The sequence below is a fragment of the Beta vulgaris genome, chromosome 5 (assembly GCF_026745355.1).
Source record: "Beta vulgaris subsp. vulgaris cultivar EL10 chromosome 5, EL10.2, whole genome shotgun sequence".
Taxonomy (NCBI): Eukaryota; Viridiplantae; Streptophyta; class Magnoliopsida; order Caryophyllales; family Amaranthaceae; genus Beta; species Beta vulgaris.
This window is the reverse complement of record NC_079206.1, coordinates 49,317,436-49,339,202: the sequence shown is the minus strand read 5'-3', so window position 1 is coordinate 49,339,202 and position 21,767 is coordinate 49,317,436. Positions and strand designations below refer to the sequence as shown.

At 35.9% G+C, this 21,767-nt stretch overlaps 1 long non-coding RNA gene across 1 annotated transcript; it reads left to right on the top strand.

Moving 5' to 3' along the window:
* Positions 1–14,125: 14,125 nt before the first annotated feature.
* Positions 14,126–15,049, top strand: LOC130591621 (uncharacterized). The gene is made up of 2 exons (XR_008969532.1): positions 14,126–14,219; positions 14,902–15,049. It is a non-coding gene; the product is annotated as an uncharacterized LOC130591621 (long non-coding RNA).
* Positions 15,050–21,767: the final 6,718 nt, after the last annotated feature.

Below are 21,767 nucleotides of genomic sequence, written 5' to 3'. Positions count from 1 at the left end.
TTCTACTAGTCGGGTCCTCGGTCCTTCTAGTTATGAACATATGAAAGTCGCAATAAATGAGCATAGCTCTTTCTCCTCTACATCTACTGATCTACCATCCCAACTAGGGGTGATAATGAGCCTGACAAGCTCGTGAGCAGCTCGGGCTTGGCTCGGTCAAAGCTCAATCAAAGCTCTGCTCGTTGAATTAAGCTCGGCTGGAACTCAGGCTTGGCTCGAGACTTAAACAAATATTTTACATCAAAAAAAATATTATTTTATACTAAAAAAAATTATATTAAAAAAATATTTTACATTAAAAAAATTAATACAAATTTATATTTTAATTTAGATTACAAATTATATATTTTAATTTGTTATCCAACTTTACCTTTACTCCACTAGGCACTAAAGTCCCACATTGGTTAAGAAAACAAGGATCAATCTTATTTTCTTTATAAATAGCTACTACTCCTTACTTTAACATAAAGTTTAATTTTGTATCTCCTTGGTTGGAAAACAAAAACTATACTTTATTTTCTTCATAGAGGGAATGAAGTATATTTTTAAATATTTGATTATTTAATACTTAAAATATTTGATAATTTTTTCTTTAGAAAAATATGGAGTCCCACATTGAAATTTTAACAATGCTAGGAGGGATTCCAAGTTATAAAAGCATATGTAAACAAAACAAGGGGATAATGAGTTTTTTTTTTCTTTAACAAAACATGGAGTCCCACATTGAAATTTTAGCAATGCTAAAAGGGATTCCAAGTTATATAATCATATGTAGAATGAGTTTGTTTATCTTAAACATAACATGGAGTCCCACATTGAAATCTTAGCAATACTAAGAGCGAAACCAAGTTATAAAGCATGGGGATAGTGAGTTTTTTTTTTTAACAAACCATGAAGTCCCACATCGAAATCTTAGCAATGCTAAGAGGGAAATCAAGTTATAAAAGCATATGATGGGTGAGTGAACAAGTTCATCTACTTCGAGCCGAGCTGAGCTCATTAGTTGAGCCTAAACGAGCTCACGAGCCGAGCCTAAATGAGTTCACGAGCCGAGCTCGAGCCGCAAATTCTAATCACGAGCTCGAGCCGAGCTCGGCTCCCCCAAGCTTGGCGAGCTCACGAACCGAGCCGAGTCCATGAAAAGTTAAACGGGCTCGGCTCGCTCGATAAGCACCCTTAATCCCAACCTCCATTTCTTCCTTCACTTTACACCACCGCTTTACATTCTGTTCCTCTCACAATAACATCAGGACCATCCCAAGCCAACACTCCAGTTCCTCCACCAAAACCATTTACAAACTTTGGTACAAAGGGAAAGGAATAAGTTTTTTCGGATGATTATGGATGGGTAAATGAGGTTTGTCTCCCTACTCAACATTTGATAAAGTTCTATAATCACTTTCACTGGACTTTGGATAATAAACTAACAAATAATGGGCCTTATGAAAGTATTTAGTGATACTGTGATTAACAACAAAAGAATATTGAGATGGTGACCCAATCAATTAATACCTTGAAGCAGCAACTGGATGGGCATCATGAGGTTATAAAGAAATTATAGGAGGTGGTCGAATAAGAAGTAGTAGAGGAGCACAACTCCCCTTCCCTTTCTAATTTAGTTCATGTTCCTCTTAAAGGAATAAAAACTCTTAGCTTTTATTTATTTTCTTCTTTTTTTCTCTTTTCTACTTTTATGGAACAAGTGCTATAAATACGATGATTTTTGCTAAACTTGTCTTTGTTGTGAGTTAATTGCATAATTTCTTACTTGAAATGGTTAGTATCATGTGATTGATGTTTGAACAAGTCTAACCTTTGTAAATCCTAACTTAACCTTTTTTTGGTGCTTGATAATGGTCAAAATGTCTTGAAAATATCAGACTTCCCAAAATCACCAATAGTTTAATCTTTTTGAGGATTAAAGGGGGAAAAGATACTAGGAACAAACTAAGTTGAAAAAAATAAAAATCTTTAATCTGCCTTAATAAAATTATAAAGTATTATTTGAGTTATGTCTTTCATTTCCTTAAGTTATTTGTTGAACTAACAAGTTGTTAAGTGAATGGATTTTTGCAAGATATCATTGATAGGAGCAAAGAGAATACTAAGTCAGAAGAAGAAATCAAGTTTGAATTTTGAAGACTAAGTGAAGATGCTCAAGGAACTAATACTGGAGGTGCGTTGGAACAAGAGGACGAAAGCAAGGTTTTTTGTTTCTAGTTCAAATGTAAAGGAACGAGTAACAATTTGTAAGAAACTGTGGTAATTTAAAAAGAGAATGAACGTATGTTTCTTTGAGAGCAACAGACGAACTAGCACTGCCATGTTACTTTAAAGGAACTATTAAAAGGAACTACACATAGTTTGAAGCAGTACAACAATTAATATATGACGCTTGAGTATTATATGCCTAGATTTTAGGAAACCATTTTTATTTACTAAAAATCTGATTTTAAGGAAAATATTTTTTAGGAAAAGATTTTATTTTTATTATATTCCTTTTAAGGTTTTAATGAAAATATTTTTAAAGATAATATTCTATAAAAGGATTTAAATTGGTTTTATTAATTAATATCATTTGTTAATTAAAATCAGATTTTGTTACTGCTTAAGTGATTGCTAAAATACAGAAATCAGTATTAATACTAACCCACGTGATGGCAATCCAGTCTGAATCCAACTCTAGTCCGCTCCGATCCGAAGGAAAAAATCCGAGTTGACTCCGACAAAAAAGTAATCCAGCTCCAACTCCGTTTAAAAAATCCGACTCCGAGTCGGAGGAGGGTCGGAGTCGGATCTCATAAAATAATCCGACATCCGAATCCGACTCTGACTTTGAGTCAATTAATCCTTTTTCTTATTTATGTAATGTATTATTTATGTATAATCTGACTTCGACTTTCAGCCAATTGTATTATATAGGATTTTCCCATAGAAAAATTGATTGTTAAAAATAATAGTAATAATTAGGTTATTTGTACTATATAAGATTTTCATATGATGATTAGAATAAATTGTAAGGATTAAATTATTGTATTATAGAAGACTATTCTATTATAAAAAATTGGAAGAAAAATAAGTCGAATCAGGTTCGGAGTCGGATATTCAGATTTTAAGTCGGATGTCCGGATTTTAAGTCAGGTCGGATCTCGGAGTCGGATGTTCGGATTTTAAGTCGGGTCGGATTCGGATTTTCAAAGTCGGATGTCGGAGTCAGACTCAGATTTAAAATCCGACTTTCTGTAGGGTCGGAGTCGGATTATACATAATCCAGTCCAAGTCCGACCCGTTGCATTCGTATTTGTAGTAGATCATGGGTATTAAAAAGAAAGGTGTTTCTCTAGTTGAGGAACATCATGGAAAAATGATTTTATCACTAACACATGATTTTATCTCACGTTCTAAATAATCACTGCTATAAATAAGTTCCAATTTGTCTTTGACCAAGAAATTTAGTGAGTTTCACTAAGTAACGTGTCAGTGCCTTCATTCTCTCTTAAAAGCCATTTGTTATTTGTCTTCTAATCTAATTCCACTAAGTTTATTGATCATTATATTTTGGTTTTGGGGTAAGGGGATTTTGAGTGAAGTCTTGTAAGAGAGAAAGCTTTGAGTGAAGCAATTTAAAGTGAGAAAACTTCAAGTGATGTTGAGAGCAACAACTATTAAGGGAACAGTTGTCCAGGAATTTGAGTTTAGAAACTCAAGGTGTGGCCCGTCAGGCCGTGAGTAGAATTAGGTTGTAACAAAGTTGTTTGGCTTAATTAGTGTAAGTATCTGTACAAATATATTAAAAGGCGTGCGAAAACAAGAAACTGTACCACGTGGTGCTCTCCCTAGGGAGTTTTAGTTCATGTAAACCATCTACAATAAAAAAATTAAGAAATTGCATAGTATAGGGTTTGATTCTGAGACGGTGAGACCTCAAGCACATATACTAAAGTTTTAACCACTAGGCTAAGTTGTATTTAGTGTTATTATTATAAAGTATTATATTAATAAATGAAATTTTTTCTTACCCGGGGCATAGCTCGAGCCTAATAACTAGTTGTGTTTAAAATCCCGTGGTCGAAGTTGTTTCTTCTTGTTGGGACCCAATAAGTTTTTCCTCGTAAAAATCACTTGCGTTCCTTTAATTTGTTTCTTGGTTTAATTTTTATAATTCCGCAAAAAGTTACGTTTATACAATTCACAACCGCCTCCCCTCTTATATTGTTCCTAATGAAAATAGCAATCTCCACGCAATCAAATGAGACATCTTAAACAATAAAAATGTGTGTTTTAAGACTCGAACTCATAACCTCTCATTTGACATACATATGCACTACCCAACTAAATACTGGTTAATCTAATGTAAATAATAGCATATTCTATCTTTTAATATTCTTATAATAAAAAAAATCTCTTTAAATTTTTATAATCTGCACAATTAACACTAATACATCGTTTTATTACATTGGTTATATTCTTACACATTAACCAAGATTTTAAGAACAAGATTGTATCATATTCTTTGTAGGTAATTATATATTTATATATTTATGTACTCTCTTGAAGTCGATGGTTATATTTATAAATAATTTATATTATAATTTACTATGTAAATAATTAAAAAAAACTGAAAAATTATTTCTTAAGTACAATCTAATACCTATACTTCCGGTTCTCTTAAGTGTTTAATTTAATATTTCAAGTTCATATTATAGATGAACCGAACCAGCAAGTAGTTATTCATATCACTAACATATAGGGTCCGTTTGGTAGAGTGTAAAACGTTTTCCTTGAAAACTATTTTCCTATTTTACATTGTTTGGTTTGGTGTAAAATATTAAAATGTAAAACTTGGGATGGAAAACCATTTTCCACCCCATTGAAAACATTTTCCCCCAAAATTGGGAGGAAAACATTTTCCACCACTCCTCTTTGTACATTCCTTTTACTACCTCTTTCATTTTCCTTGTTTTCCATCATTTTTCTTACATCGAACCAAACAACGGAAAACTCATTTTGGAATTGTGTTTTCCATTGTAAATTGTTTTCCATGAAAATCATTTTACACTGAAAATGTTTTACGCCCTACCAAACGGAGCTATAAACTCTCACTAGCTAATTAATGGTGTTTGCTTCTTCGGATCCCACGACCCACACATAAACCTACTTATGGACCCACGTATCCAATATGATCTTTTGGTCTCCAATTATTATAACCATTGATGACTCTATGGAAAAACACTACTCCTGAGCCCTGACTGAAACTGCTCAATTTGCTGAAACACTAATCAATTAGTGTGTTACTTACATTTCGCCGCATTTCTCTTTCTTTATAGAATACTTCGCATGAGGTGGACAGGGCATTCTTACATCTCACCCAAGAGGTATTTTACTCATAAAATAATAGTAAAACTTTAACATATTTTATAGATTTGGTCGGAAATGCACTAATCTCTTTTATCCCATTACACATGAGCACATCAGACGCGTAAGATATCTATACCCACTAGGTGGAGTTACATTTTTTTAAGTAAAAGTGTTAGATCCCCTTGTTTACTATGGCCTATGGGTATATGCGAGTTGTCTTATATTAGAAATTAGAAAAGAAGAGAAATGATAAACTACTGTATGAGTTTGAGAAATTACTCTTTTATTGTTAGTATAGTTTTGGATGGAATCTACTTTAAATATTTAAGTGACTCGATGACCTATCCTCCTCCTTACCGATCAACTACTTGTTGCATTTAGAAGAAATTTTTTCCTAGGAAAAATTGTTTGAAACTATCTATTAAAGATAATGTTTTCAAAAAAACTACCTTATATCATATTTATTTTACAAAAATTTGTCAAAAAAAACCTTTAAAGGTTCAAATTTGCAAAAAAAAACCTTATAAAGTATTCTTTGTGAAAACAAATCAAAAAGTAAATAATTTTTGCAAGATGAAACCTAATATCATTTTCCGGTGCTGACCAAAGACTTTCCGACATTGACCTGTTGGAATTTAGAGTATAAGGTTTAGATTTCTTCATGATGTATATTTGAGTTGCTTGGTTATGGTGTTGTAACTCAAACAATACATGGATAACAATGCAACATAGAATAACTAGCAATGGTTGTATGGCTGTCACAAGCCTCGCAGACCTTGGTTGTATGGCTGTCACAAGCCTCGCAGACCTCGCAAGCCTAGTAGAACCTTGCAGCTCTCTCTCTCGCACAAGCACAGGCGAGGAGGCAGACTGCTGGTCGCGAGTCGCGACCATTGTCGCACCTCGCGACAGACTTGAATCGCAAGCGAAGAAAAGACGCGCAAGAAGGGAGAAGCAGACTGTAGGTCGCGACTCGCGAGCTGTGTCGCACCTCGCGACGGCTCAGTCGCGACTCGCGACGCTGGTTCGCGACTCGCGATGTACGTCTGTTTTTCCGCGGCTCTTTGGTGATTTCACATTTTGACGGTTTATCAAAGAAGCGGTTCGGTTATTCTTTTATGATATTGCATTGGTATATATATGAAACCTCTGATATATGATGAAGATGATGAGAAAACAAATGCTCTCTATTTTGCATACAAAACTTTAAAGGAAATATAAAAAGTACTTCATCTTCACAAATTCTCAAAAATTCATTTTCAATTTGATAGTGTTCATAGTAAGCGTGACCACTATTGTTTTCTTCTTTGTATCTCGAAGGTGAATTCCGTGATACCCGTGCTTTACGAATAGGGTCGGAATATTACTTTTGGGAAAGTGATCCACGCCTAGAAGATTGTTCATCTTGTGATCCTTGTTTCATTTCGTATTTTATTCTAACATGACCACTTCTATTTTTCTTCTTCCTCCATAATCCCCACCTAGCTACCACTACTAACAACTGCCGCCAACCCCCACCAACCCGGTCACCCCTTCTTTCCTCCCTCCCCCCTTCCCCCCTCCCCTCTCCCCTCTCCCTTCATTCATCTCCCCATCGTTGCGCCACATAGAAGCCCCCTCCGCAACCCCATCCCCCCAGCTCCCCCTCCCACCCAGCGATGGTTTTTTCGGCACCCTAAAGCACAAAGCTAGGAGAGAGAGTAGTAGATAATGAAAATGGAAATAAAAGGGGATGCGGAGGGGGGTTCGCAATGGGGGAGATGGACAAAGGGAGAGGAGAGGGGGGAGGGGTGAGGGAGAGGAGAGAAGGTAAGGGCGAAGGTTGGGGGGTCGAGGGTAAGGTGTGGGGTTGTCGCGTACGGGGGTGTGGAGTTGTCGGTTGAGGGGGTGGAGGGAGGGGCTGGGGGCTGCGGTGGGAGTGGAGTGGGCTACAGGTCGTGGGGGATGCAGGTGGGGGTGAAGTGGGGGCTGCATGGGTGATCGGGTAGGTAGGTGGAGGGCTGGCAGCATGTGTTGGTAGTGGTGGCTAGGTGGTGATATTGGAGAAAGAAGGGAGCTAGAAGTGGTCAACACCGGAAAGTTTATGGTCAATACCAAAAAATGAGTTCAGGTTTCATCTTGCAAAAATAATTTACTTTTTGGTTTGTTTTCGCAAAAAATGTTTTATAAGGTTTTTTTCCGCAAAACTGAACCTTTAAAAGGTTTTTTTATGGCAAATTTTCCTTTATTTAATAAAACGACCTTATGAGTGGAACAAATTTAAAAAGTACTACCAAATTTAAAATTTACTAACCCTAATTAACTATTCCGTTCAATTATCCCTCGAATATATGATTACTAAAATACACCTTAAATTACTCCAACCCTGTTTTTAAATTTCCCTCATAGCAACGTTTAACTCTACCTTAACCAAGCGAAATCCTCATAGGAGTGTTTGACGAATTGACGATGAAAACTAGGTGAATTTTTTTTCACTTTCTCACTGCAAACAACTCTCGTCATCAACCAGCAGCTTGTTTCCCTTGTACTTCAACCAGCGAAATCTACACTTCACTATCACATGATTCACATCCTTTCAAGCATATATATCAACGCAAATTAGAAAATCCATTCTATTATTTTTGAAAGTAGTATTAGGTAACATCACATTTGCTTGATGAGTGAACCCAGAAAGTATTCAAACCACATGTGAAGCAATTTCTAATACACCCATAATGCACGTACACATACAACTCAGCTCTATTTGACATTGAAAATCAAAGAATGGTTGATGGAGTACAATTTAGTCACACTTCCGAATAAGCACTTCAATTTTCTTATCTACAATTATTCTAAAATATTAATCCAAACATAAACAATAGATACAAGGGGTTAACTTTGGCCTAAACTTGGCCATTGAAAATACGAATTGCCAATGCAGAATAGTGGTAACATAAAAAATCCACGAGTAAATACGAAAAATCAACGGAGTACATGACTGAAGCAAGTAACATTGGACATCATATGCTGTTGTGAGGGAAATTAACAGAGAGGGGTTAGGGTAATTTAAGGGAGTATTTTCGTAATATTATATTAGAAGGATAATTGGAGGGAGTAGTTAACCATGATTAGTATATTATTTTGAATTTGGTAGTATTTTAAAGTTTTTCCAGTTATGAGGTAGTTTTATAACATAAATAGGACATAAGGTAGTTTTTTTTCTAAAAAAAGTGTTTTTAATAGATATTTTTTTTGACAATTTTTCCTTTTTTCTACAATAGAATTATCAACTTACGTTTAAGAGATTATGTTCCTTAGTGATACAACTATCTGTTTTCCATGTCATCTGTAGAATTTTTAGAGGAGAAAAAAGAGAAACTTGGAGAGAATTAGAAAGACTACATTTTTATATATTTTTCATGTACACACTTAATGAATAAACAAAACAATCTTTAAATAGGCATACAAAGCACTACTAATCACATGTCCACTATGTAGCCCACTACTTGCTATCCCACTAACTAGACTAGGGGTGATAATGAGCCTGACAAGCTCGCGAGCAGCTCGGGCTCGGCTCGGTCAAAGCTCGGTCAAAGCTCGGCTCGTTGAAGCTCGGCTCGAGCTCGGGCTCGGCTCGAGACTTAAACGAGCCGAGCCGAGCTAGGCAAAGCTCGGCTCGTAAAGCTCGTGAGCAGCTCGTTAATTATTTTATATTAAAAAAAATATTCTTATTAAAAAAATATTTTATATTAAAAAAATTTAATACTAATTTATATTTTAACTTAGATTACAAATTATATATTTTAATTTGTGATCCAACTTCACCTCTACTCCACTAGGCACTAAAGTCCCACATTGGTTAAGAAAACAAGGATCAACCTTATTTTCTTTATAAATAGCTACTATTCCTTACTTCAACTTAATGTTTAATTTTGTATCTCCTTGGTTAGGAAACAAAAACTATACTTTATTTTTTTCATAGAGGGAATGAAGTATAATTTTAAATAGTTGATTATTTAATCCTTAAAATATTTGATAATTTTTTCTTAGCAAAACATGGAGTCCCACATTGAAATTTTAACAATGCTAGGAGGGATTCCAAGTTATAAAAGCATATGTAAACAAAACAAGGGTATAATGAGTTTGTTTTCTTAACAAAACATGGAGTCCCACATTGAAATTTTAGCAATGCTAAGAGGGATTCCAAGTTATATAAGCATATGTAGAATGAGTTTGTTTATCTTAAACAAAACATAAAGTTCCACATTGAAATGGGGATAGTGAGTTTGTTTTTCTTTAACAAACCATGAAGTCCCACATTGAAATCTTAGCAATGCTAAGAGGGAAATCAAGTTATAAAAGCATATGATGGGTGAGTGAACAAGCTCACCTACTTCGAGCCAAGCCGAGCTCATTAGTCGAGCCTAAACGAGCTCGCGAGCCGAGCCTAAGCGAGCTCGCGAGCCGAGCTCGAGCCCCAAATTTCCATCACGAGCCGAGCTCGAGCTCGGCTCTCCCAAGCTCGGCAGCTCACGAGCCGAGCCGAGCCTGGGAAATTATAAACGAGCTCGAGCCGAGCCCAGTGCTATTCGGGCTCGGCTCGCTCGATAAGCACCCCTAAACTAGACCATTATCTAGACCACTACTTGTTAACCCACTAACTAATTATTAGCAACTAATTCTAACTATTAGGAAAACTATTTGACTAATTTTGGAGCATAATCCAACACACCCCTTTGCTCCAAAATTTGTAGGAGCCAACATTAAACATTATATCACAATCTTGATTCTTGGTAATTCTTCCCACATGATGGACCTTCATTTTTTTATCTTCATGGAGCACTTCTCTCCATTAACATGGAATCACTTCTCTTCCTAATGTAAAGCACTTTTCATTACCAACTTTAAATTTATTGATGCACTTCTCATCAACCTTCAATAAATGGAGCACTTCTTTCCATAAACTTTATTTGACGTAGTCTTGCAAATTTGACCACATCCACTACTACAACTTTGGAAATCGTCTCTGCGTCGAGTACGACTTCCACACACTCGTAAAGATTACTCGATCTTCAACTCAAACAATTTTTTATGCCCTCTTTTTTCACAGGATTAAAATCCATTTTCATGGGCTAAAAGGGAACCCAACAATACATCACACCCAACCATTACTTTCATGGTTAAACACAAAAAATTTCACTCAAACAAAAATTTTGCTCACAAACAATGAAATCAAGCTGCGTTGCTTATTTCTTTTTACTTAATTTTGTTTTTAATACTCTCTTTCTCTCTCTATCTCTCTCTCTCTCTTTTTTTTTTTTTGCTTCATCTCTTTCCCTTTTCCGGATCTGACCTGGAGCTCTTGATACCATGTAGAATTTTTAGAGGAGAAAAAAGAGAAGCTTGAAGAGAATTAGAAAGACTATATTTTTATATATTTTTCATGTACACACTTAATGAATAAACAAAACAATCTTTAAATAGGCATACAAAGCACTACTAATCACATGTCCACTATGTAGCCCACTACTTGCTATCCCACTACTTGCTATCCCACTACTTGCTATCCCACTAACTAGACCATTATCTAGACCACTACTTGTTAACCCACTAACTAATTATTAGCAACTAATTCTAAATATTAGGAAAACTATTTGACTAATTTTGGAGCATAATCCAACATCATCAAGGCTCAAAAAGTCATTTAGGCCTGTTCTCCCCAACTTATTTTCAGTTCAATTCAGCTCAGCTCAGTTCAGTTCAGTTCAGTTCAGTTCAGCTCTTTTCTTTTATAACTATTTTGTTAAATATTATTATTATGTTGGTCTAATTTATTTTACTAATTATTCTTATTATTCTTATTATTTATTTTTATATATTATTATTAAGTATTATTATTATTATTATTATTATTATTATTATTATTATTATTATTATTTCTATATATTATTTTGTTTATTATAGCTTTACTCATTATTATTGCTATTATTATTAGGAGGAACATGGTTTAGGTCAAAAGCACAAATAAACCCACGTTTTTTAGCCCATAAACCAATCAAATCGCGTCAAAACGGTTTATGATGTAATTTTGTGCGGTCTGACCCAATCATTATTTTTATTACTAAATATTATTATATATTAAATCTACTTATTAAAATAGTAATATTAACTTACTTCTTAGATATTATTGTTATTATATAATCATCATCCAGTATTAATATATTAATACAAATAATATAAAATAATTATTATTAATTATCATTATTATCATTAATTATTATTATTAATTTATGATTATTAATATTATTTATTTATAACTATCATTTAAAAATATCCAAAATACTATTATTATTATTCATAATTGATTATTCATTAGTATTACTTATCATTATAATTATTATTTAATATTCATATTATTATTATTTGAATATTATTTATATATTTATTACTTTCAATTTAATTTAATTCAATTCAATTCAGTTCAGTTCAGTTCACCCAAGCTTCACCTTTTGTTTCAAATAATTGTGTTCTCTTGATCACAAAAATCAACTGGTTCAGTTCGAGTTTGGTGAACCAATTACTCACTCTTGTAGTTGAAGTATCAGAACCTTTATTCTTTGCTTATGGATGCATAGAGACTCAATGAGTGAACTAGGCTTTACAATATCGTTACATATTAGGTCGTCCGCTAGTGAAATTATTTTGACAGAGGGTGCATTTTTTTCATGTTAAAAACAGATAAGTTTTAAGTTCAATCAATTCAGACAAATTCAATGAATTTATGATATATTTAGATAAGTTTCAATACCTTATAAAATAAACTTTAATAAGTTCCAATAAGTTCAAATAAGTTCAGGTGAAAAGAATGCAGCCACAATCGATAAAACCACGAGATGGACTCCTTTACACCTAAAAATCCTTCTACATACAAGTTCAAAGACAAGATAAGAGAGAGAGGATGTAATATCCCCAAGTTTTAATATTATTTAATTATTAACTAATCGAAATTATTCAACTAAAAACGATCCAAATTTAGTAATTAAAAATCACTACGTTAACTTCTAAGTTACGTCGTTTAATAATTTTGGGATAACGAAGTTCATAAATTAAATTTCTAAGTCTTAGCATCAATCTTGTAAATAATGTAAGACTTAAAACTAGCAAAAATTCTGATGGACCCAATGCCCAAATCCTTTGAAGCCCAAACAAAACAAAACAAAAAAAAAAAGGCCTAGCACTATTCTCTCCCAAAATCAGAAAATAAAGCACAAAGTAAAAGGGAAGCACTAACTCCATCTTCTTCCTCCTCCATACGTGGAAGGACAAGAATGAAGATTTCTTAACAAAGTCAAAAACTATCTCAGTAAACTTAATTGAGTTTTCACCTTCTCAACCACCCTTAATCCACTGGTTTTCTCAAAACCCCTAAATTTAGCCACTTGTTTTCTTGAATGGTTTTGGTAATTTAAAATTCCGAAATTCATCTACTGAGATGGAAGTTTCTTTATAAATAGGGAGGAATGGTTGAGTTTTACAATCACAAAATCAACAACAATAATTCAGAAGTTTACATCAACTAAAAGAATTTGAAACAAAAGTTTTCAACTCCTCTGTTGTTCTGTTTTCGGCCACCATTACAACCACCATACAACAACCCAACAACCACCACAACTCCACTTCTCGACCACCAGCAAACGCCATACCTCTTCCTCGTCGTTCTCCTTACGACACGACCACTCTCTCTCCTCTTTCGCGAACCGCACAGCACCCCCACACATCATCACTCGCCTCCTGTCGCCGCCTTTCTGTTGCCCTTCGCCGCCGACCAACCGCCGACCAGTCCCCTCTCCCCTCTCACGCACTCCATCGTCGCCTTTGAACCCCTGCATGCCCATTCTCCCTCCTCCTTTCTTCGCCCATTATTCGCTGCTGCTGCTCGTATTTTTCGCCGCCGACCTTTCGTGCTGCGCCACACCACCGTGAGCTGTTGTTCGGTTTCGCCAGAGCTCCGAGCTCCCTTGTCTGTCGCTCGTCCCTGCTCCAAGAGAGCAGAGGTACTACACTCTCTCTCCTTTTATCCTTCTCTCTAAAAAAATCTGGTTTTTACAATGTTATAAGGAAAGCCTAATTACTACCTTTTACTCATTAATCTAAGTGGGCCTAAAATCTGATTTACCTTAGCTAAACCAACTTGATTCATTGGTTGCTTGTTTATTTATTGGACTTAAATGGACTGTTTTGTGGGCCTAATTAAATCACTTGTGTAAATTAAACCTTTAAATAGTTATGTTAATAATTATGTTAGGGGTTAATTAAAAATGTTATGTTAAACTAATTACTTTCTAGATCTTATAATCTGAATTCTTTATTGAATACTAGGAACACTTAGTTTACAAAATAAGTTTGTATTTAGTTCATTAGTGGTTATTAGAATAATAATAACAATTCATGGGAAATTAGGCAAGGAATGTTGTAGTAGGTATTTTCCTTATATAGTCACTCATAATTTCAATTTGTAACTCCTTTAAATGATTATGCAACTATTAATTTATAAGCTTACAATATGACTAAATTATGGATAATACTTTTAATTTGATTTCTAAGTAATATTTATCGATTATCATGAGATAAGTATAAAGGTTGTGGATAAACTATTATAACTTCAACATATTACGTAATCATTAAATAAGTTAGACTTTTAACTTATATAAACAATAGTATAAACTAAGAATCATACTTAAAAAGCACTTATATTAATGTTTTCATTAACTTCTAACTTATAAAAATACTCATTTTGAAACTTAAAAGAACTCGTTCCTCGGAGCTCAGTAAGGACGATATCAAGGACATAAGAAGAGGATTATTATTATTCTGCAATCAAGGTAACATCTACTACTAGTACCCGCAATTCCCTTTAAATATCTTTATGAACATGAGAACAATGTGATTAGTAAAAGTTTATCAAAATGTTTATTCTTGAGTTGCGGGATGACTACTATGATTTATTTGTAAGTACCTTATATGAGTTTTATGAACTAGATGGATTATTATGAGCTATTGTTTATGAAAATTGATATGATATGAAACGATTTTGCTACCTTAATCATTGAGGTAGAGTTGAGATGAATGACTATTGATTATCACCTATGAATATTAAAAGTTACGAAACATGATAAAATAAAGTGAAATAACTGGATTGCTTAGCTGATTGGCGGTCGTGCACGAACCGAGCTGTTATTTGGGCACTGGCCCATTAATTATTACCAGGGCACCTGCCCTTTATTAGTGTAGGGCAATGCCCAGGGTACAGGCCCTTGCACAGTGGTGCATACACATGGCTGGGAGACGTCCCAGAGCTGACTGATTTTGCAGCAACCAGAGTCAGAAAAATAGATAAAAGGATTAATGGTTTATAAAGGTAAAGCTGAATGGTCGGTATTTTCGACAAATGTTTGAGTTATTCTTTCCCCCTGTTTGCAAATAAAATCAGTTGAAATGAATTTACGTTGCTAGAATAGCTTGTTACTGAGCCTCGGCTCATAACGTTTTGTATTTATGTTTTAGGTACCGCTGGGGACGATGGTACTGCGTAGTGGCAAGGATTACCACCTTATTAAATCATCTAGTATTAGTGCTACTAACTTGTAAGGTTAACTTAACTAGAATGTAAGACCATATGCTTTAATATAAGTTATCGTTGTTATGTCAAGTAAACGTTAACGTCGTCTACTTTATTATAATATAAGATGTCTAAGTTATCACTATTATATCTCTTAATGTTTAAATATGCTATATGATTGTAGCCTTGCACCTTCCTAACTGAAGGTGCGGCAGTAATGCCTCGACTAAATAGGTATTCTGCAGCTAATTAGATTATCTTAAATAGTGAGTTAGTGGTCGGGGCGTTACAGAGTGGTATCAAAGCAAACAGTTCTGAACCATAACGTTTAACCCCATGGTTTTACGTTAAATAAAAATATTTAATTTATAAAGAGGATTTAAAGGTACATTGATTAAACTATAGATAAAATAAGGAATTATGATTAATAAAAATTGAATTAAGTAAATTGAAAACTAAAAAAGGTGGTAAATATTTATAAAATGAGTGTGAGCGTAGGATACGGGAAATGGGAATGTTTTTACAATTTTATTACAACGTAACCGTAATTTGACATGCAGAATGTGGACTGTTGACGGCAACAACGATGTTACAAATGGTGCTGAAAATGTGCACGTGGAGGATGTGCATATAGAGGATGACCAGGATGATGATTATGAACCTTTAGATAGGAATGCAGAAAGAATGGAAAGATTGGAAAATATGAGCACGATGTTAGCTGAGTTAATCCAAGAATCCCGGAGGAAGGTAGTTACTAATGAAAATGAGAGCGCTGCGATGTTCAAGAAGTTCTCATCTCTTAATCCACCTTCATATGATGGTAAGCCTGATCCAGTGGCGTTTGAAGATTGGATTAATCGCATTGACCAGCTGCTTGAAACCTTGCAATGCCCTGAGAAATGGAGGGTAGACTTTGCTGTATTTTATCTCACGGGCCAGGCAAGTTTATGGTGGAAGATTGTTAAGGAAAAGAAAAATGAACCTGGGTTTGGATGGAGCAAACTTCAGGATTTGATGCGAGATGAATTTTATCCTCCTTCACTTAGGAATGCTAAAAGAAGATGAATTCCTTCACTTACAGTAGGGTACCATGAGTGTTTTGGAATATGCTAATAAGTTCATGGAGCTTTCAAGGTTCGCACCTAAGCTGGTAACTAGTGAGCAGTCAAGGATGAACCATTTCGAGCGAGGTCTTCAGCTCAAATATCAGGATATGTTGGCATCTCAAAGGTTCACTTCATACCAGGATATGGTTGATGTTGCTGTTAATGTGGAACACGTAGTATTGCTTCGAGATTCTCTGAATAGTAACTTTGAAAGGAGGAATGATGGAAGGAGTGATAATCCAGGAGGAGCAAAAAGGCCGAATCAGGGTTATCAAGGAGGCCAAAATTTTAGGAGGAATGATAGAAATCAATTCGGTTACAGAGGACAAGGAGGCAACAACACCAGAAAACTACAAGGCGCCAGCGAACAGATCCCAAGGGTGTACCAAGTGTGAAGAATGAGTCATTTAGCAAATGAGTGTCGTATTGGCACAAACACTTGTATCGGTGGGAAGCCACGAGCATTATGTTCGAGAGTGCCCAAAGCCACCAGGGACCACCAATCCACAGGAGGGACTACTTTAGGTGGTACTGACCGCAACCGAAACAACAACAATGCCGGAGCATATCGTAATCCACCACGACAAGCACCGACACGGAAGAATCTATGTCATGAGGCAAGATGAGGCTGAGAATGATGACACTGTTATTACCGGTACCTTCTCTATTCATTCTTTGCTGTCCATGTTTTATTTGATTCTGGAGCTTCACATTCTTTCATTTCCCCATTGTTTGCCAAAAACCTGAACTTGCAACCATCATGTGACTTTTCCTCTCTAAGTGTTGCCCTACCTACTGGAGAAACTGTGAGATGTAGAGTCATGTATAGAATTGTCCAATTGTGTTGGGGAAGTTGAGTTTCTAGTTGACCTTGTAGAATTTGAGTTATCTGAATTTGATGTGATTTTGGGATGAATTGGTTGACTAAATATGAGGCTGACATCAATTGTGTTAAGAAAGTGTAACCCTTAAAGCACCTGATGGGCGTAGAATTTCATACCAAAAATTTGTGACAAAACCTCAAATCCAAATTTTTTTTATGGGTTGAGAGCTCAAAAGATGCCTGAGTTTGACTATTTTGGGTACCTTTGTAGTGTCATAGATTTAAATTCCCCTAAACCTTCCATAACTGATATACCTGTGATTTGTGAATACCAAATGTGTTTCCCGATGAGATACCTGGTATGCCTCCACGAAGAGAATTAGATTTTAGCATCGAGATAATCCCAGGATCAGCCCCCATTTCCAAGGCACCCTATAGGATGGCCCCAACTGAGTTACAAGAATTGAAGAAACAATTAGATGAGTTACTTGAAAAAGGATATATTCGACCGAGTGTGTCACCTTGGGGAGCCCCAGTTTTATTTGTAAGAAAAAGGATGGAAGTTTGAGGTTATGCATTGATTATCGGGAATTAAACAAGATCACCATTAAAAACAAGTACCCATTACTCCGCATAGACGATTTGTTCGATCAACTTCGAGGTGCAAAAGTCTTTTCGAAAATAGATTTGAGGTCTGGTTACCATCAACTCCGTATCAAGCCTGAGGATATACAAAAAACTGCCTTTAGAACCCGATATGGTCATTATGAGTTTGTTGTTATGCCTTTTGGGTTAACCAATGCACCAGCTGTATTTATGGATTTAATGAACCGTGTCTTCAAGCCATACCTAGACAAGTTTGTGGTTGTTTTCATTGATGATATTTTGGTATACTCTAAGAACTAGAGGAACATAAGGAGCATTTGAGGAAAGTAATGGAGATTTAGTGGAAAATCAATTATATGCTAAGCTATCAAAATGTGAATTCTGGCTCAAGGAGATATCATTTTTGGGACATATTATTTCTGAAGAAGGTGTGTCTGTGGATCCCGAGAAAATAAAAGCAATAGTGGAGTGGCCTAGACCAACTAATGTTCCTGAAGTTCGGAGTTTCATGGGATTAGTGGCTATTACAAAGATTTGTGCAAGATTTCTCTAGAATTGCCTTCCATAACCAAACTTGTGAGGAAGAATGTCAAATATAAGTGGACTGAGGATGTGAGACTGCCTTCCAAGAACTTAAAAGAAGACTCACCACTCCCCTTTCTTACCCTTCCATCTGGAACCGAGGGATTTGTTATCTATAGTGATGCCTCTAAACACGGGTTAGGTTGTGTCTTAATGCAAAACGGAAAAGTGATAGCCTATGCCTCTCGCCAACTCAAAACACATGAACAAAATTATCCCACCCATGACCTTGAACTTGCTGCTGTTGTCTTTGCCCTCAAAATTTGGAGACATTATTTGTATGGAGCCTCGTGTCAAATTTTACTGATCACAAAAGCCTGAAATATATCTTCACCCAAAAAGAGCTCAACATGAGGCAACGTAGGTGGCTAGAACTCCTGAAGGACTATGATCTTGATATCCAATACCATCCTGGAAAAGCCAATGTAGTTGCTGATCCCTGAGTCGTAAATCTCACCTGAAAACAATCTGTCTATTCCTCGAGCCATTCATGATGATTTGGTGAGGATGGAGGTAGAACTCATTCAGAAGGAAAAGGGTGTTTGTTTGAATGCAATGGAGGTAAGCGCGTGCTTAATGGATGAAATAAAGGGAGCTCAGGAAAAGGATTCACAACTGGAACGAATAAAGGTGGATGTGAAGAATGGGAAGTCACCTGGTTTTGTGATCCAAGAAGATGGAACTTTGAGGTTTCAAGGAAGATTATGTGTTCCAAATGATCAGAAGTTGAAGAAAAGAATTTTGAATGAGTCTCACAATGCACCATATTCAATTCACCTTGGAGGAAATAAGTTGTACAAGGATTTAAGGCAGGTGTACTGGTGGAGCAATATGAAACAGGAAGTAGCAGACTTTGTGGCTAAATGCTTAACATGCCAGAGGATTAAAATAGAACACCAGAGGCCAGCTGGTTTGTTGCAGCCTTTGATGCCAGAGTGGAAATGGGATTCCATATCGATGGATTTCATCTTGGGTTTGCCTACGTCAACCAAGGAATGAATGCCATTTGGGTTATTGTGGATCGGTTGACAAAGTCGGCACCTTTCCTAGCAGTGAAGAGTAATTGGAGTTTGGATCGATTGGCTGAATTATATATGAACATACACGATAGTACGCTTACATGGAGTGCCTAGCTCAATTATTTCTGATCGTGATTCAAGATTTCAGGCAAAATTCTGGAAGGAGTTACAGAAAGCTCTGGGAACAAGGCTTAACTTTAGTACTGCTTTTCATTCGACAATAGACGTACAGACAGAAAGGACAAATCAGATTGTGGAAGATATGCTTAGAGCTTGTGTTTTGGATTTTCAAGGAACTTGGAAGAAATTCTTACCTATGGTAGAGTTTTCGTACAATAACAGTTATCAAGCCACTATTGGAATGGGTCCCTATGAGGCACTTTATGGAAGGAAATGTCGCACGCCTTTGTGCTGGAGCGATATTGATGAAGCACGTGTCATAGGTCCAGAGTTGATTCAGGAAACCACAGATAAGATCCGATTGATACAATCAAGAATGAAAGCAGCTCAGAGCAGACAAAAGAGTTATGCAGATCGATGGAGAAGACCATTGGAGTTTATGGTTGGAGATCATGTATTCTTGAAAATATCACCCATGAAAGGAGTCATGAGATTTGTCCAATCAAGGAAGCTAAGTCCAAGGTATATTGGACCATATGAGATCTTAGAACGGGTTAATGAGGTAGCGTATCGGTTAGCATTACCGACTGACCTGGATAAGGTCCATAATGTATTCCATGTATCGATGTTGCGCAAATATGTTCCAGATCCGAGCCACATAATTAGACACGAACCTTTACAACTACCAAATGACTTGACCTATGAGGAGAAACCAATTGAAATACTTGACCGAAGAGAAAAGCAACTAAGAAGTAAGGTGATCCAAATGGTGAAAGTTCTATGGACTAACCACTTGACCTTTGAGGCTACGTGGGAAGTAGAGGAACAAATGAGAACGAAATACCCTCACCTTTTCTCTTAGGGTGATATGATCTTTTTGTAATGAATTCTCTAATTATATGAAACTGCATGATCTGAATGTTTATTGGATGAAATGATTTACGACATTTCTTATCACGCATATATCATATGGATTGAATTTTTACATGAATGTTTATTATCAATGATTTAGGTTCTAACTGAGCTCCAGTTTCGAGGACGAAACTTTTTCTAAGAGGGGAAGGATGTAATATCCCCAAGTTTTAATATTATTTAATTATTAACTAATCGAAATTATTCAACTAAAAACGATCCAAATTTAGTAATTAAAAATCACTACGTTAACTTCTAAGTTACGTCGTTTAATAATTTTGGGATAATGAAGTTCATAAATTAAATTTCTAAGTCTTAGCATCAATCTTGTAAATAATGTAAGACTTAAAACTAGCAAAAGTTCTGATGGACCCAATGCCCAAATCCATTGAAGCCCAAACAAAAAAAAAAGGCCTAGCACTATTCTCTCCCAAAATTAGAATATAAAGCACAAAGTAAAAGGGAAGCAATAACTCCATCTTCTTCCTCCTCCATACGTGGAAGGACAAGAATGGAGATTTCTTAACAAAGTCAAAAACTATCTCAGTAAACTTAATTGAGTTTTCACCCTCTCAACCACCCTTAATCCACTGATTTTCTCAAAACCCCTGAATTTAGCCACTTGTTTTCTTGAATGGTTTTGGTAATTTAAAATTCTGAAATTCATCTACTGAGATGGAAGTTTCTTTATAAATAGGGAGGAATGGTTGAGTTTTACAATCACAAAATCAACAACAATAATTCAGAAGCTTACATCAACTAAAAGCATTTGAAACAAAAGTTTTCAACTCCTCTGTTCTTCTGTTTTCGGCCACCATTACAACCACCATACAACAGCCCAACAACCACCACAACTCCAATTCTCGACCACCAGAAACGCCACACCTCTTCCTCGTCGTTCTCCCTACACGACCACTCTCTCTCCTCTTTCGCGAACCGCACAGCACCCCCACACATCATCACTCGCCTCCTGTCGCTGCCTTTCTGTCGCCCTTCGCCGCCGAACAACCGCCGACCAGTCCCCTCTCCCCTCTCATGCACTCCGTCGTCGCCTTTGAACCCCTGCATGCCCATTCTCTCTCCTCCTTTCTTCGCCCATTATTCGCTGTTGCTGCTCGTATTTTCCGCCGCCGCCGACCTTTCGTGCTGCGCCACACCACCGCGAGCTACTGTTCGGTTTCGCCGGAGCTCCGAGCTCCCTTGTCTGTCGCTCGTCCCTGCTCCAAGAGAGCAGAGGTACTACACCTCTCTCCTTTTATCCTTCTCTCTAAAAAATATGGTTTTTAAATGTTGTAAGGAAAGCCTAATTACTACCTTTTACTCATTAGTCTAAGTGGGCCTAAGATCTGATTTACCTTACGTAAACCAACTTGATTCATTGGTTGCTTGTTTATTTATTGGACTTAAGTGGACTGTTTTGTGGGCTTAATTAAATCACTTGTGTAAATTAAACCTTTAAATAGTTATGTTAATATTATGTTAGGGGTTAATTAAAAAGTTATGTTAAACTAATTACTTTCTAGATCTTATAATCTGAATTCTTTATTGAATACTAGGAACACTTAGTTTACAAAATGAGTTGTATTTAGTTCATTAGTGGTTATTAGAATAATAATAACAATTCATGGGAAATTAGGCAAGGA